General features: G+C 40.0%; 1 long non-coding RNA gene across 3 annotated transcripts in view; it reads left to right on the top strand.

Moving 5' to 3' along the window:
* The window catches only part of LOC139036575 (uncharacterized), a 113,675-nt gene that overhangs the window by 72,411 nt on the left and 26,825 nt on the right, over nucleotides 1-14,439 (top strand). The window lies entirely within an intron of this gene.

Genomic DNA, 14,439 nt, shown 5'->3' with positions numbered 1-14,439 from the left:
GGCAAAGTAATGTCTCTGCTTTTTAATATGCTATCTAGGTTGGTCATAACTTCCCTTCCAAGGAGTAAGTGTCTTTTAATTTCATGGCTGTAATCACCATCTGCAGTGATTTTGGAGCCCCCCAAAATAAAGTCTGACACTGCTTCCCCTGTTTCCCCATCTATTTGCCATGAAGTGATGGGACCAGATGCCATGATCTTAGTTTTCTGAATGTTGAGCTTTCAGCCAACTTTTTCACTCTCCTCTTACCTGCTTAATCTCTTTCAAAGATATCTGACAAAGCAAACATAATAAAGTGAAGAGTTTATAATGTGCAGAAGCAAAATGTGTGACAACAAATGCACAAAGGAGAAAAGGAAGAAGGCAGAAGTGTCCTGTTGTAAGATTCTTACAAGTCACATGAAGTGATAAAATATTACTTAAAGGCAGACTGTGACTATGTATGATATTTAAATAACCCTAGAGCAACCACTAACAAAATGTTTAAAGGAGATATAGCTAGTAAGCCGGGATTCCCCAGTGGCAAAGTGATAAAGACTCTTTCTGCCAATGCAGGAGATGCAGGAGATGCTGGTTCAGTCCCTGGGTCAGGAAGATCCCCTAGAGTAGGAAATCGCAACCCACTCCAGTATTCTTGCCTGGAAAATCCCATGGACAGAGAAACCTGGAGGGCTATAGTCCATAGGGTCGCAAAGAGTCAGAGATGGCTGAGCACACACACACACAGCTAGTAAGCCAGCGTGCTAAGTTGCTTCAGTAGTGTCTGACTCTTTACAACCCTATGGACTGTATAGCCCGCCAGGCTCTCTGGATTTTCCAGCCAAAAATACTGGAGTGGGTTGCTATGTCCTTGTCCAGGGTATTTTCCTGACCCAGGGATTGAATCTGCATCTCTTGTGTTTCCCGCATTGGCGGGTGGCTTCTTTACCGGCAGCACGACTTGGGAAGCCCTAAGTAAGCCAATAGTGGAAATCAGAAGGAATCATGAAAAGATTCAATTACTACAGATGAATAAAGAAACAAAGGGAAACAAAGACAAAGAATAGATTGGGACCAATGGAAAACAAATGCCAAGTAGTAAATTTAAATCTAATCACATCAATAATTACAGTGAATGTAAATTGTCTAGACATGCCATTATTACATATGTTCAAATCATTATGTTGGACACCTAAAACTAATACAATGTTATATATCAAGTATAATGCAATTTTTTTTAAAAAAGCACTCCATTAAAAGAGATTGTTAGATTGGATAAGAAAAATAGAGACCCAACTATATCCTATCTAGAAGAAACTGACTGTAATATAAAGATATGAGCAGGTTAAAAACGAAGGGAAATTTTTAAATTAGACAAAAAGTTTACAAAATATAGTAAAAAGGTAAATCCATGCCACAGAAGCACTATGTAAGTATTATCCACTGGCTATATGGTTACATACATTGTATAAAATTCTAAGGAATCTACCAAAAAGAAATTAGAACTAAGTGGATCAGAATTTGTAAAGAATTCTCAAATCAGTAACAGGACAAAGACAACCCGATTTTATAAATGGGCAAAAGATTCAAACAGACACTTCACCAAAGAAGATATACTAATGGCAGATAAACACATGGGGGAGAACACCCATTATCAATCATAATGGAAATGCAAATAAAATCAGAAAAGGTTATCACTCTACATCTTGATAATAACCACAGTGTTTGTAGATGGGCAATATCAAATGTGGACAAGGATATGACGCAACTAAGGCCCTCATACACAGCTGATAGGAATGCAAAATGGTACAGCCACTTTGAAGAACCCTTTGTCAATTTCTCATGAAGTTAAATATACATTTACCATATGACCTAGAATCTGCTTCTACATAGTCACCCAAGAGAAATTAAAATGGACATCCACATAAAAACAGCAATGTTTATAACTGCTTTCTCCGTAATAGTCTGAAAACTGGGAACATATTGCTTGTTGTCAACAGGTGACTAGAACAAATTATAGACCACTCCCTGGCAATGTAAAGGGTCAAACTCTGAGATGTGAAATGACATGCCACACTGAAACTGGGATTTGTTCTGGTTCTGTCACTCTTTTAACTGCCTCCCCACAACACACACTCACACACCCCTCTGCCACTATATACCCGTTGAGATCAGGAACTATTTCCTCTTCCTTCTTATTCCCAGTGCCTAGCACAGAGCCTGACCTACAGTAATTGCTCAGAAATTATGTATTGAATGAAAGAATATTATTGCTTTTCAATGTTCATAATGTTCTTTTAAAAAAAATTAATGGATTTAACGGGCTTTTAAAAACTTATTTATTTGGCTACGTCGAGTCTTAGCTGCGGCATGTGGACTCTTCACTCCGTCATGCAGGGTTCTCTCTAATAGTGATTCAGGGGCTCAGTTGTTGCGGCCCACAGGTTTAGCTGCCCCAAGGCATGTGGGATCTTAGTTCCTCAACCAGGGATCAAACCTGGATCCCCTGCATTGGAGTGTGGATACTTAACCAGTAGACCACCAGGGAAGTCCTCATGATGTTATTAATGCGCTGTGAGTGTGCATATTTCTGAGGGCTTTGGGCTCTTTTCTCGTGGATTCTGGTTGATGAAGCACACACTCCACTTCGACTTCTGGACGCCTGGTCAGTCGAGTTGACAAGGACAGTAATGGAAGCTTCTGCACTACCGCTCCAGTCTTGGCTCTTGATCCTCAAAAGGTTGGAGCCAAGGTTTCTTCCATCCCTCCTTTGGGCTCAGGCACAGCGCCAGCCTCAACCCCAGCATTTGAATCATACGCTCCTTTGGCCAAGTTTTAAGAGCCAACTTGCACTTTGGCTGTTGCAATATGTTCTGACTCCTTTGCGTGTGGTTTGGGCTCATTGATATTCATGAACTTGCAAACAGGAGACCTATCTCACCGGGAAGCTGGGCAGTGGATGAAGGGCCGTTTCCTGGTCTCCCTGTGGTGTTGGCCAGGCTGCTGTGCCCACTAAAAATAGCCCAGATGCTCCCAGAGGAATTCTTTAAGCTCCTGTCCAGATGGAACAGATCTTTCATCATTGAGCTTTGGGTATTTTGGCCTCTAGAGATGAGTACCCAGAAGCCCATGTCACCCTGGAAGATACTAACTGCATTTTCACTTCTTGGGGACCCTGATGTGTATTTGATTCAGTTAAAACTGTGTTCCCTGTCCAGTGTCACACAGCAGCTAAGAAGGAACACCAGAGCAGAGAGTAATGTACACGGTGGCAGAGGTTGCTGCAGTTGCATGGGCCAGCAGCCCAGGAGATTGCTTTTTCTTGGAATAGGTTAATATTTCTGCTTTTTATTTTCCTGGTTAGGTCACAGACTCATCATACAAGCATGTCTTTGCTTCCCTTAGTTTAGCTAAGCCATTTTCCAGAATAAGCACTCTAGCTCCTCAATTGTGTACTGGTGTGTACACCTGCATGTGTATATGTGTATGTATATGTGTGTGCAAATAATGTAGGGGTCTCACCTAGACCAGCCACACTTTCAGGGAGTTCCAACACATGAGGGCCTCCTGCTAGTTACAGTAAAATAGTAGTACTGGAATTATTATCTTCAGATTTATAGTACATCCAATGTACCAGGCACTTTGTTACATACTTTTCAAGGTTTATCTGCTTAAATCCTTATGAGGACCGTATGAGATAGGCCAGTCTTAGCCCCACTTCACAGATAAGGAAACTAAGGTTAATCCAGGGAAGTAATTTGCCCAAAGTCACACCTGCAGAACTGATGGAGCTGAGTTTCTTTCTTCCTTTTTTAAAATGTATATTTATCTACTTATTTGGCTGTGTTGGGTCTTAGTTGTGGCACATGGGATCTTCCTTGCATCATGCAGAATCTTTCGTTGTGGTGCACAGATTCTCTAGTTGTGGCCCATGGGCTTAGTTCCTCTGAAGCATGTGGGATCTTAGTTCCCTGACGAGGGATTGGAAGCACATCCTTTGCAATCCAAGGCAGGGTGTTAACCATTAGACCACCAGGGAAGTCCCGTGATGAAGCTGATTTCAACCTCAGCAATCTGGCTTCAGAACCACACTTTTTATTGCCACATGCAGAGACTGATGGGTCAGCCCTTGGAATAACACCATCAAATAAAGAGTGTGGACAGCAGCCAACTCTAATTTTATATTGTTGGCCGTAGATGAACTGCCTTCTGCTCAAAGCTAAGGGCCCAAGTGTCTGAACTCTGACTTACAGCACTGGTTAATTTTTTGCCAATGGAACAGTTTGGTGTTTCTTCAACAGCCTCTAACCTAGATGCACAGGAACTTTACCAAGGTTCCCTGATGTGGAAAGGTGGTAGTGTTTTTTCTAGGAGATTGTGAAGAACTATAACTCTGGTGGGAAGATAGACCTCCTGACTTCTGAGAAAGCAGTGGTGGGCAACCATTCCTTTATTTGTTCATCAGATATTTTTAAGTACCTCTTTTGCGGGGGAGAGAAAGGCAGCAACAGACCCTGCCTTCATAGAGCTTCCATTGGCAGAGAAGATAGCAGTTCAATGAGCAATTACAGTGACGTGCCTTGAGAGCAAAGCTATAGTCAGGGCTATGGGTGTGTGAGCCTGGAGGACACTGTCTCCCATTGAGAATTCACATCAAAGTCAAGGTTGGGAGACTGGAAAGGTACAAATGCAAACTCCAGGATCAGCCCAGTGACGAAGAGAGGTAGATTGAGAATACGAGGGTGCTGAGGAGTGCCTTGTCTGTTCTCCTTCCAGGACATTTTAAGTGACCACCAAAATATGTTGTGAGCTCTCGTGGGCACCAGAACAAAAGGCCCAGGGAGTTTCAGGGTTCTGGTGTTTCTGCTGGTATGCTGCAAGGAAACATTCTTGCATTGTTGGTGGGAATGTAAACTGATATAGCCACTATGGAAGACGGTATGGAGATCCCTTAAAAAACTCGAAATAAAACCACTATATGACCCTGCAGTCCCATTCCTAGGCATATACCCTGAGGAATCCAAAATTGAAAGAGACACATATATCCCATTGTTCATTGCAGCACTATTTACAATAGCTAGAACATAGAAGCAACCTAGATGTCCATCGACAGATGAATGGATAAAGAAGTTGTGGTATATATATACACAATGGGATATTACTCAGCCATAAAAAGGAACACATTTGAGTCAGTTCTAATGAGGTGGATGAACCTAGAACCTATTACAGAGTGAAGTGATTCAGAAAGAAAAAGATAAATACCATACTCTTAACGCACATATACGGAATCTAGAAAAATGATACTGAATAATTTATTTATAGGGCAACAATGGAGAAACAGACGTAGAGAATAGATTTATGGACATGGGAAGAGGGGAGGACAGGGTGAGATTAAAAAAAAAAAATACAAGGGTGCTGAGGAGTGCCTCATCTGTCCTCCTTCCAGGACATTTTAAGTGACCACCAAAAAATGTTGTGAGCTCTCATAGGCACCAGAGCAAAAGGCCCAGGGAGTTTCAGGGTTCTTGTATTCCTGCTGGTAAGCATGAGGAGCCAAGACATTACTTATTCTCTTTGCTAACATCCACCACCCTGCTAATTGGCTTTGATCTATAGAAACTAAAAGAAGTTTCCTTTTTTTCCCTAAATATCAAAGTTTTTTTTTTTCCCCATATATTCTATCTGCCATCCTCCCAGGGAGAGTAATTCATTTTCCAGAGTTGACTTGTTCTAAGAAGTAAATTTTCATCCATTTTGAAAGCTTACCACAAAGTGACTTGGCAAAACCCAGAGAACAATTGCAATAATTAAAGACAGCATCTCAGGTTTTCTCCCAACTTTTCATCAAGTGCTCCCACAACAGAGGAGAGTGAAACCCTTGCCCCTGGGAAGTTTGGAACATCCTTACAGCTCTCATAAATTTCTTCAAAGTTTTTTATTTTGAAATACCAACATTAATGAATTTTGCAATTAACTCTGTAACATATGCAATTATTTTAATATGAAAACAGTATATTGCACATGAAATGTTGCCATTTACAATAACATGGATAGACCTTAAAGGTAATATGCTAAGTGAAATAAGTCAGACAAAGGAAGACAAATACCATGTGATTTCGCTCACATGGGGAATATAAAAAACTAGTACATAAGTGACCAAACCCAAACAAACATAGATACAGAGGATAGAGCAGTAGCGGTGACCAGAAGGAGAGGGGAAAAGGGGAAGTGAGAAAGAGGTAAAAAGGATTATCTGTACGGTGACAGGTAGAAAGGAACACTTTGGGTGGTGAGCATGCTGTAGTGCATACAGAAGTGGAAAAATAATGTCGGACACATGAAACTTATATAATGTAATAAATCAATCTTAACCTTATTAAAAGGTAAGAAAGACAAGCTGTATTTGCCTCCAAATCTTTGAGTAGTTGATGCTCCAGGGCAAGAAAATCCTTCTCACTTATTTTCATCACACGGTGCTCTTTTTTATTTTTTTTGACCATAAAAACCACCAGTAAGTATAAAAAATTTATAGTGGAATTTGAAAATATTCCACAACACTTAACAATGATTTCCTCACTACTTTGGGCTGGAGATCAAAAATTTAACCCAGAAGGCTGAAATTCATCCTAAATCTCTTTGAATCTGTTTTTATTTATTTATTTGGCTGTGCTGGGTCTTGGTTGTGTCATGTGAGATCTTTGATCTTCCTTTCAGCATGCTAAATATTAAATTTTGGCATGCAAACTCTTAGTTGTAGCATGTAGGATCTAGTTCCCCAACCAGGGATCAAACTTGGGCCCTCTATATTGGGAGCGTGGAGTCCAGTTTAGCCACTGGACCACCAGGAAAGTCCCCTGTTTTTGTTTTTAATCTTTACCTTGGGGACAAAAGTGTTTGCCCCAAAAGACTGTTATAAGGACCAAATTGAATTAGCATATGTAAAGTATTGGGAGATCAAACCAGTCAATCCGAAAGGAAATCAGTCTTGAATATTCATTGGAGGGACTGATGCTGAAGCTGAAGCTCCAATACTTTGGCCACCTGATGTGAAAAACTGACATTGGAAAAGACCCTGATGCTGGGAAAGATTGAAGGCTGGAGAAGGGGAAGACAGAGGATGAGATGGTTGGATGGCATCACTGACTCAATTTTGAGTTTGAGCTAGCTCCAGGAGATGCTGATGGATAGGGAGGCCTGGCATGCTGCATTCCATGGGGTTGCGAAGAGTCGGACATGACTGAGCGACTGAATGGAACCAAACTGAAAGTATTAGGCAATGGACTTCCCTGGTGGCTCAGGCAGTGAAGAATTTGCCTGAAATGCAGTAGACCTGGATTCGATCTCTGGGTTGGAAAGACCCCCTGGAGACAGGGAATGGCTACCCACTACAGTATTCTTGCCTAGAGAATTCCATGGACAGAGCAGCCTGGTGGGCTACAGTCCATAGGGTCACAAAGAGTTGGACAGGACTGAGCAACTACCACTTTCACTTTCTTTCAAAATCTTAGGCAATAATGGATACCCCATAGAAATCTGTTTCTTTCTCATAGGTACATCTCAGTGCAATTTAGACAAACTGCAAAGAAAAAAATCAGTCTTGCTAAGTCCAGGAAAGTCAAAATACTTAACATTTAAAACAGATGATCAAGATTTGGGAAATTTCATTTCTGTTTTCAACTCCTCTGCTGACAATAAAAATTCATTCATTCCTCCTGTGCTGTGGCCTTACCATCTAAAAGTCACAGTAGGAATTCTGACTCCTTATGGAAATAAACAGATGAAAGAAAGACACTTTACACATACATCAGTGACTGCCCTGTGTATCATCCTTGACCATGGTTTTCTAAGTTTGATGGGCACCATCCTGATAGAATGAGAATTACTCTCCTTCTAGGAACAGACGAGAAATACAGGGAAAGGGGGTAGCAAAGCTGCCCCAGGTGATTATGTGACCACTGAGCTGGCCATGATGGGAACAGCCCTGACTTCCACGTGTCACAGAGACCAGTCCATCTATATAGGCTGATGCTAGGCTGGCAATTTGGAACAGATAGTCAAAGACTCCCTGAGCAACTTTTTTTTTTTTTAATTACTGAACAAGAAGACTGAAAAAAGGGAAGGAAAAATGTCATTGGATCTCTAATCTCTAACTTATAAATTCTGTATCATCAAATGACATTTAAAAGAAGAATCAATGATCATATACGATTAAAATAAATGTACATGTTCTGGTTTTAAAAGGTGTTATGAGGCCTAAAATGAGTTATGTAATGCAATAAATGAATTCAATAGGACTGTGAATGAGATAAACCTTCTTATTACAATTTTTGCACAATAACTTGTAATGTGTTATTATTTTCTTATAAACAATCAGAGAATTTTTAATTGTGTAGGTATAAGTCACTGAGAGTTATTTTTAAAGCCATATTCCCTTAAAATAAATGTGCTAACTTTAACCATATTAAATGAAAGACTGTTGCAAAAGATTCGTTAGACAGTATTACAAAAAACAAAGCAAAATCCTCTTACTAAGGCACATTTCTCTTCTTACCTTGGTAAAGAGAGGAAAATATTGCATAAATTACTATGATGGCCTGAACAATGATTATATTTCTTTGATAAATATGATAGATAGAAATGGTCTAGAAAACAACAAGCTGGATATACAGAGTGACATTTTATTGTGCACATAGAATTCTCATTAGTTATGGGTTAGATGTATTTAGACCATACAACTGTCGTTGGCATTTTCCTTAATCTATTTTGTTCGTTTACTGCCTTCATAATAACCACAGCGCCCTGCAAGTAGAGTCTCACAAATTTAATCTTTTCCTATTCGATTGCATTTTCATATTTACAAGGCTATTTGGAAAAAAGAAGACCAGAGGAAAACTTAGATGCCAGATTGTCACATGAAATTAAATCTATGTCCTTAAAAATGAAATGGTGCACTCAGCGCGTGGCTGTGCTCTTTGCAGAATTAGATCTAGCTTTGTTTCTGGTTTTTCATGTTGCTATGAACTATTTCTCGCTGTCTGGAAAGTTCCTTTCTCAAATGATCTGTGCCATATTTCATTTAAATTGCAAGATAGGATAATCATCTGCAGCTCACTAACATTTCTAGAATGACTGTGTATATAGCTACGTCGGCTTAAAGACAGAACGCTAGCTCATATGTGTGGTAAGAGACACAGATAGAAAATGCACTATATTTCTGCATAGCCATCTAAGGCTGATGTTAATTATCGAGTACCGTCTTTTGTCTTGATTTGAGCTGTTAACACTTGAAAATCTATTTCCTGAAATTGGCTTATTTTTATGAATATAAAGGCATGTGAATTTCAAATAAACATAGAGGAGGCAGAACCATTTTAATTTCCTAAGAGTCACAATCAGATGGTTATTTTTCCCCATTTGGCTGTACCAGGTCTTAGTTGCAGCTTGAAGGATCTTCTAGTTGCAGCATTTGAATTCAGTTCTGGCACATGAGCTCTAGTTCCCTGACCAGGGATCGAACCTGGGCCCTCAGCATTGGGAGCATGAAGTCTTAGCCATTAGACCACCAGGGGAGTCCCCAGATGTTTCATATAATGTTGGAAATGATGTGAATTTGTTGAAAGCTCCCTATGTGCCAGACATTGTGCTCAAGATTTTTCATGATTTCTCTCCTTTAGTTGACAAAATTGTACAAAGTAAATACTCTTCTCCCCATTTCACAGATGAGGAAATGGAGGTTTTATGTCATTAAACAACTTGCCCAAGGTTGTACAGTCAATAGATGTTGAAACAAGGGTTCGAAATGAGACATTTTGATTTCAGTTGTCACACTCTTAAACTGCTATTCTACCTCAAAAAAATTTTTTTCTGGGTAACTTTGAAAGATACATCCCGTGTATTAAAAGAATATGAATTTGGAACACATGAGAAAGAGAACAGAGAATAGAGAACAGGAATGTCAATGGAGCCAAGAATTAGGCCAATACATGAAGTGGACAGGATTCATTTAGCTTGAACCACAGTTTTATTGTACACCTTCTTTCATTCTTTGAAGAATGCAGAAATGCATTTGGTTTGCAGAACCAAACCCAATGTTGGGGCCTACATTGTCAAACCAAACCAATTGATCAAGAGAAGCATGAGTGTTCTTTATAGTCAGATGATAAAAACAGGCTCTTAAAGATCCTCATAAACAGAACTCCATGTAATGAAATGAAGCCTATTTTCAACAGCGTCCTTACAGTAAATGTGATGGTGCATTTTGCAGGACTCTCTAACTGGTCTGCCAACACGGGCAAATAGCACAATTCATTTAAAGCAATTCTCCAGAAGACCAGCACCACATGGTCCAGATATACCAGGGCCATCAGCAAGACTGATGGGCACTCATGAACCAAGCAATTTGCTTTTGAAATAGAAAGCTAAACTGAAACACAAATAATAACTTTACTGCATAGTTTTCCCTCATTAAAGATAGCAGCTTTTTGTCTGTAGTCATGATATATGTACAATATTTTTCAAGAAGTACCAGTGATGAAGCATAGAACTGATATTTTAAGCAAGGGGGAGTTAAAAATAATGTGTGGTTACTGGGGGTTCAATCCCTTGGTTAGCAAGGCCTCCTGGAGAAGGAAATGGCAACCCACTCCAGTATTCTTGCCTGGGAAATCCCATGGACAAAGGAGCCTGGCAGGCTACAGTTCATGGGGTTGCAAAAGATTTGGACACAACTTACCGACTAAACAACAACCTTTACAGGTATTCGTGACTTTTGTTGTTGTTCCTTAGTCACCAAGTCATGTCCGACTCTTTTGCAACTCTTTCCTTCTCTAGGGGGTCTTTGAGGATGAGGCATCGAACCCAAGTCTCCTGCATTGGCAGGAAGTTTCTTTACCGCTGAGACACCAGGGAAACACCTAATTTTTACACCTACTGCTACACATTCCTCTCTTCGTTTGTCCATCTCTTCCATGTGACCATGAACAGGAAACACTGTGGAAAACCATAGAGTTTCTAGAAACCTGAAGATACAGAGGTAGACAAAAAAGAAGTTGTAAAAATCAGTTGAGGGTACTTCCCTGGTGGTCCAGTGGTTAAGAGTTCAACTTCGGATGCAGGGGGTGTGGGTTCGATCCCTGGTTGGGGAGCAAAGAGCTCACATGCCTTATGGCAAAAAAAAAAAAAACAAAACCTAAATCAGAACCAATATTAGAACGAATTCAATAAACACTTTGAAAATGGTCCCCATCAAGAAAATCTTCTTTTAAAAACAGTCAGTTGAAAAAAACCTACTTAGGAGATTGTATCATAAGGTCAAATTTCAAGACAAAGCTGACCTTTTTAGTAATCTTTGTTCCCAGATTATTTTGCACCACACTATCTGAATTGTTTCATGTTCCCTTATTAGACTACAAACAAAACAAAACAAAACAGGAGAAATGGTTTGGGGCTAGCAAGAATCCTCCTCTTAAAACTATAGTTTCTTCTGACTGAGTTATGATTTTTGAGTGATTCCTGTATAAATATGAATTAGTTTAATCAACAACAGTTCTTCTATCACTTAGCAGAGGAGATTTTTCTGGGGAAATACAAATACACAAGGTATTTCAAGGCCTCTGAAAGGGAAGAAGGCAGATGCCTGATTGTTTTAGAATTTTTCCCAAGGTAAACTTTTCTTTCACCCAAGGAAAAGAGAAACAAATATTTTCTTCTGTCATCCTCATTTTTCTCTGCTAAGTAGCAAACACAAAAATAATCTGAGTAAAGGTAGCATAAGGCTTCAGTCCCTCACTTTTTGGAACCAGGGACCAGTTGTGTGGAAGACAATATTTGCATGGATAGGGGTGAGTGGGTGGTTTCAGGATGGTTCAAGCACGTTACATTTATTGTGCACTTTATTTCTATTATTATACATCAGCTCCACCTCAGATCATCAGGCACTAGATCCCAGAGGCTGGGGACCCCTGCCATAAGGGACACTTTTGTAGTGACAGAACAAATCTGGATGTTGACTGTGGTGGGTATTACATGAATATATACATGTGATAAAACGGCATAAAATGAATGCACATGTACAAGTGGGTGCAAAACTAGTGAAATCTGAATAAGGTGGGTGCATTGTGCCAATGTGAATTCTCTGGTTGTGACACTGTAGTCTTGCAAGATGTTACCCTTGAGGGAAGAAGCGGGATGATGACTATAAGATATCTTGCTGTATTCTTTCTTATAATTGCATGTGATTCTACAATTATCTCAAATATAAAGGTTTTTAAGAGAATAAGTTTAAATCTTCGAAATAGATTTTCTTCTCTTTCTTTTATTTTGCATCTTTACAAGATGATGGATGTTCACTAAACTGTGGTCATCATTTCATGATATAGTTAAGTCAAATCGTTATGCTATCCACCCTAAACTTATACAGTGCTGCGTGTCAATTACATTATCAATAATACTAGAAGAAAATAAATCTTACGAATGGATCTTTTTAAATTCCTGGTGCAGTTGTTGACCAAACTCACCCTGTGATTTCACATTGCCTTTGTTTTTATAGTTTGTCTTCAATTTGTCTTCAATTCTCATATATACCTTTTTATTTTTTCTCTACCTGGAAAAAAAAAATCTTACCCTTTATGATGCAGCTTCGAAAACTTCTACAAATGTTTCCCTGACTCTGTTCACCTAACAGAATTGAATAAGTCTTACCTTTGCTTCCTTAGCACCAGGCATAGATTAATAAAAGGTGGTACATATTGAGCCCTTACTCTACACCAGGCACCTTAATCTTTACAACAACTCAGTGAGCAAGACATCGTACTCTCGCCGTTTGACTGATAGAGGAACTGAGGCGTTGAATTTGCCCAGTGTTATACAGAGAGCAGGTGGCAGAGTCAGCTTACATAGCTGACCAGTCTAACTCCAGAGCCCACAGGGCAACTGATGTACATCCTGCCTCTTCTATGAACCACTGGTTATCACTTAGCACACGGTATTGAGGTGTTTATATTCTCACCTCTCTCCCTTCTTCCGAAGGAAGAGTCGCTCACACTAGCTTTCTCCCCTTCTTCATCTCCCACTCATTAGGATCTGGCTTCTGCTCCCACCACTCTCTTGAAACTAGAATATGGCTCTCTATATCCACAAGATTCAACCAATCGTGGATCAAAAATACCCGAGGGATTTCCCTGGTGGTCCACTGGTTAAAAATCCACCTTGCAATACAGGAGACACAGGTTCAATCCCTAGCTGGGGAACAAAGAGCCTACATGTGGTGGAGAAACTAAGTCTGTGCGCCGCAACTAGAGAGTCCCTTGCACCACAAGGAAAGATCCCACATAATGCAAGGAAGATCTCACGTGCCACCACTAAGACCCAACCCAGCCAAATAAATAAATACTTTAAAAATGTCTTTATATTTGAAAAAAACCCAGAAAGTTCCAAAAAATAAGACTTCAATTTGCCACTCACCTGTCAACTATTCCCATAGTATTTACACTGCATTAGGTATTCTAAATAATCTAAGGGCTTCCCTGATAGCTCAGTTGGTAAAGAATCCACCTGCAATGCAGGAGACCCCAGTTCGATTCCTGGGTCAGGAAGATCCGCTGGAAGAGGGATAGGTACCCACTCAAGTATTCTGGCCTGGAGAGTTCCATGGACTGTACAGTCTAATTGAATTGATTAATAAACTAATCTAAATAATCTAAAGATGATTTGAAATATATGATAGGGTGTGCCTAGGTTATGTACGAACACAATACCACTTTATATAAGAGACTTGAGCATCTGTGGACTTTGGTATCCTGGGGGTGGGGAGTGGAGGGAGGGCTGGTCCTGAAGCCAATGCCCCAGGGATACTGAGGAACAATTATACACTCACAGTGGTCACCGATGACCTAACGGTTCTCAACACTTTTCTGTTTTCTCCTGATTTCTCTGTGTCAGGAACTTCTGAGCCCTCTCCCCATCTAGAAACAATCTCTCCCCTTGGTTTTCCTGAGCCCCTGCTGTCTGTTTCTTCTGCTATTGGCTGCTCCCCCGTCTCCTTAGTCTCCTTGGCTGCCAACCCTTAAACTTTCATCCCTTCCTTTCCCCACCCCACTTCGTTCTTAATGTTCGTCCCTTTTCCCTCTGCATCCTCTTCCTAGATAGTCTCCTCCACTCCAAAATATTTCTTCCAACCCAGATATTTCTTTTGACCTTAACATCCATAAAGCCAGGTGTTCCTACCCCCAACTCTATGTTTTCCTATGTAGACTTTTACCACAGCACCTCTTTTTCAAATTTATTTTTTCTTAGCACCTGGCGTAGAGCAGGTGTTCAATAAATATATTTTTTAACAAGAGAACTTAGGTAAAAACAGATTAGAGGGTGTTTTGGTAAAGCAGGCCAAAATGATGATGCTATAAACTATAAAACTCTGCTGGAGAAGAAACTGGATTTAAAGACAGAACAGGCTGGCCTTTG

This window comes from Odocoileus virginianus, chromosome 9 (assembly GCF_023699985.2).
Source record: "Odocoileus virginianus isolate 20LAN1187 ecotype Illinois chromosome 9, Ovbor_1.2, whole genome shotgun sequence".
Lineage (NCBI taxonomy): Eukaryota > Metazoa > Chordata > Mammalia > Artiodactyla > Cervidae > Odocoileus > Odocoileus virginianus.
This window is presented reverse-complemented; position numbering and strand designations above follow the sequence as displayed.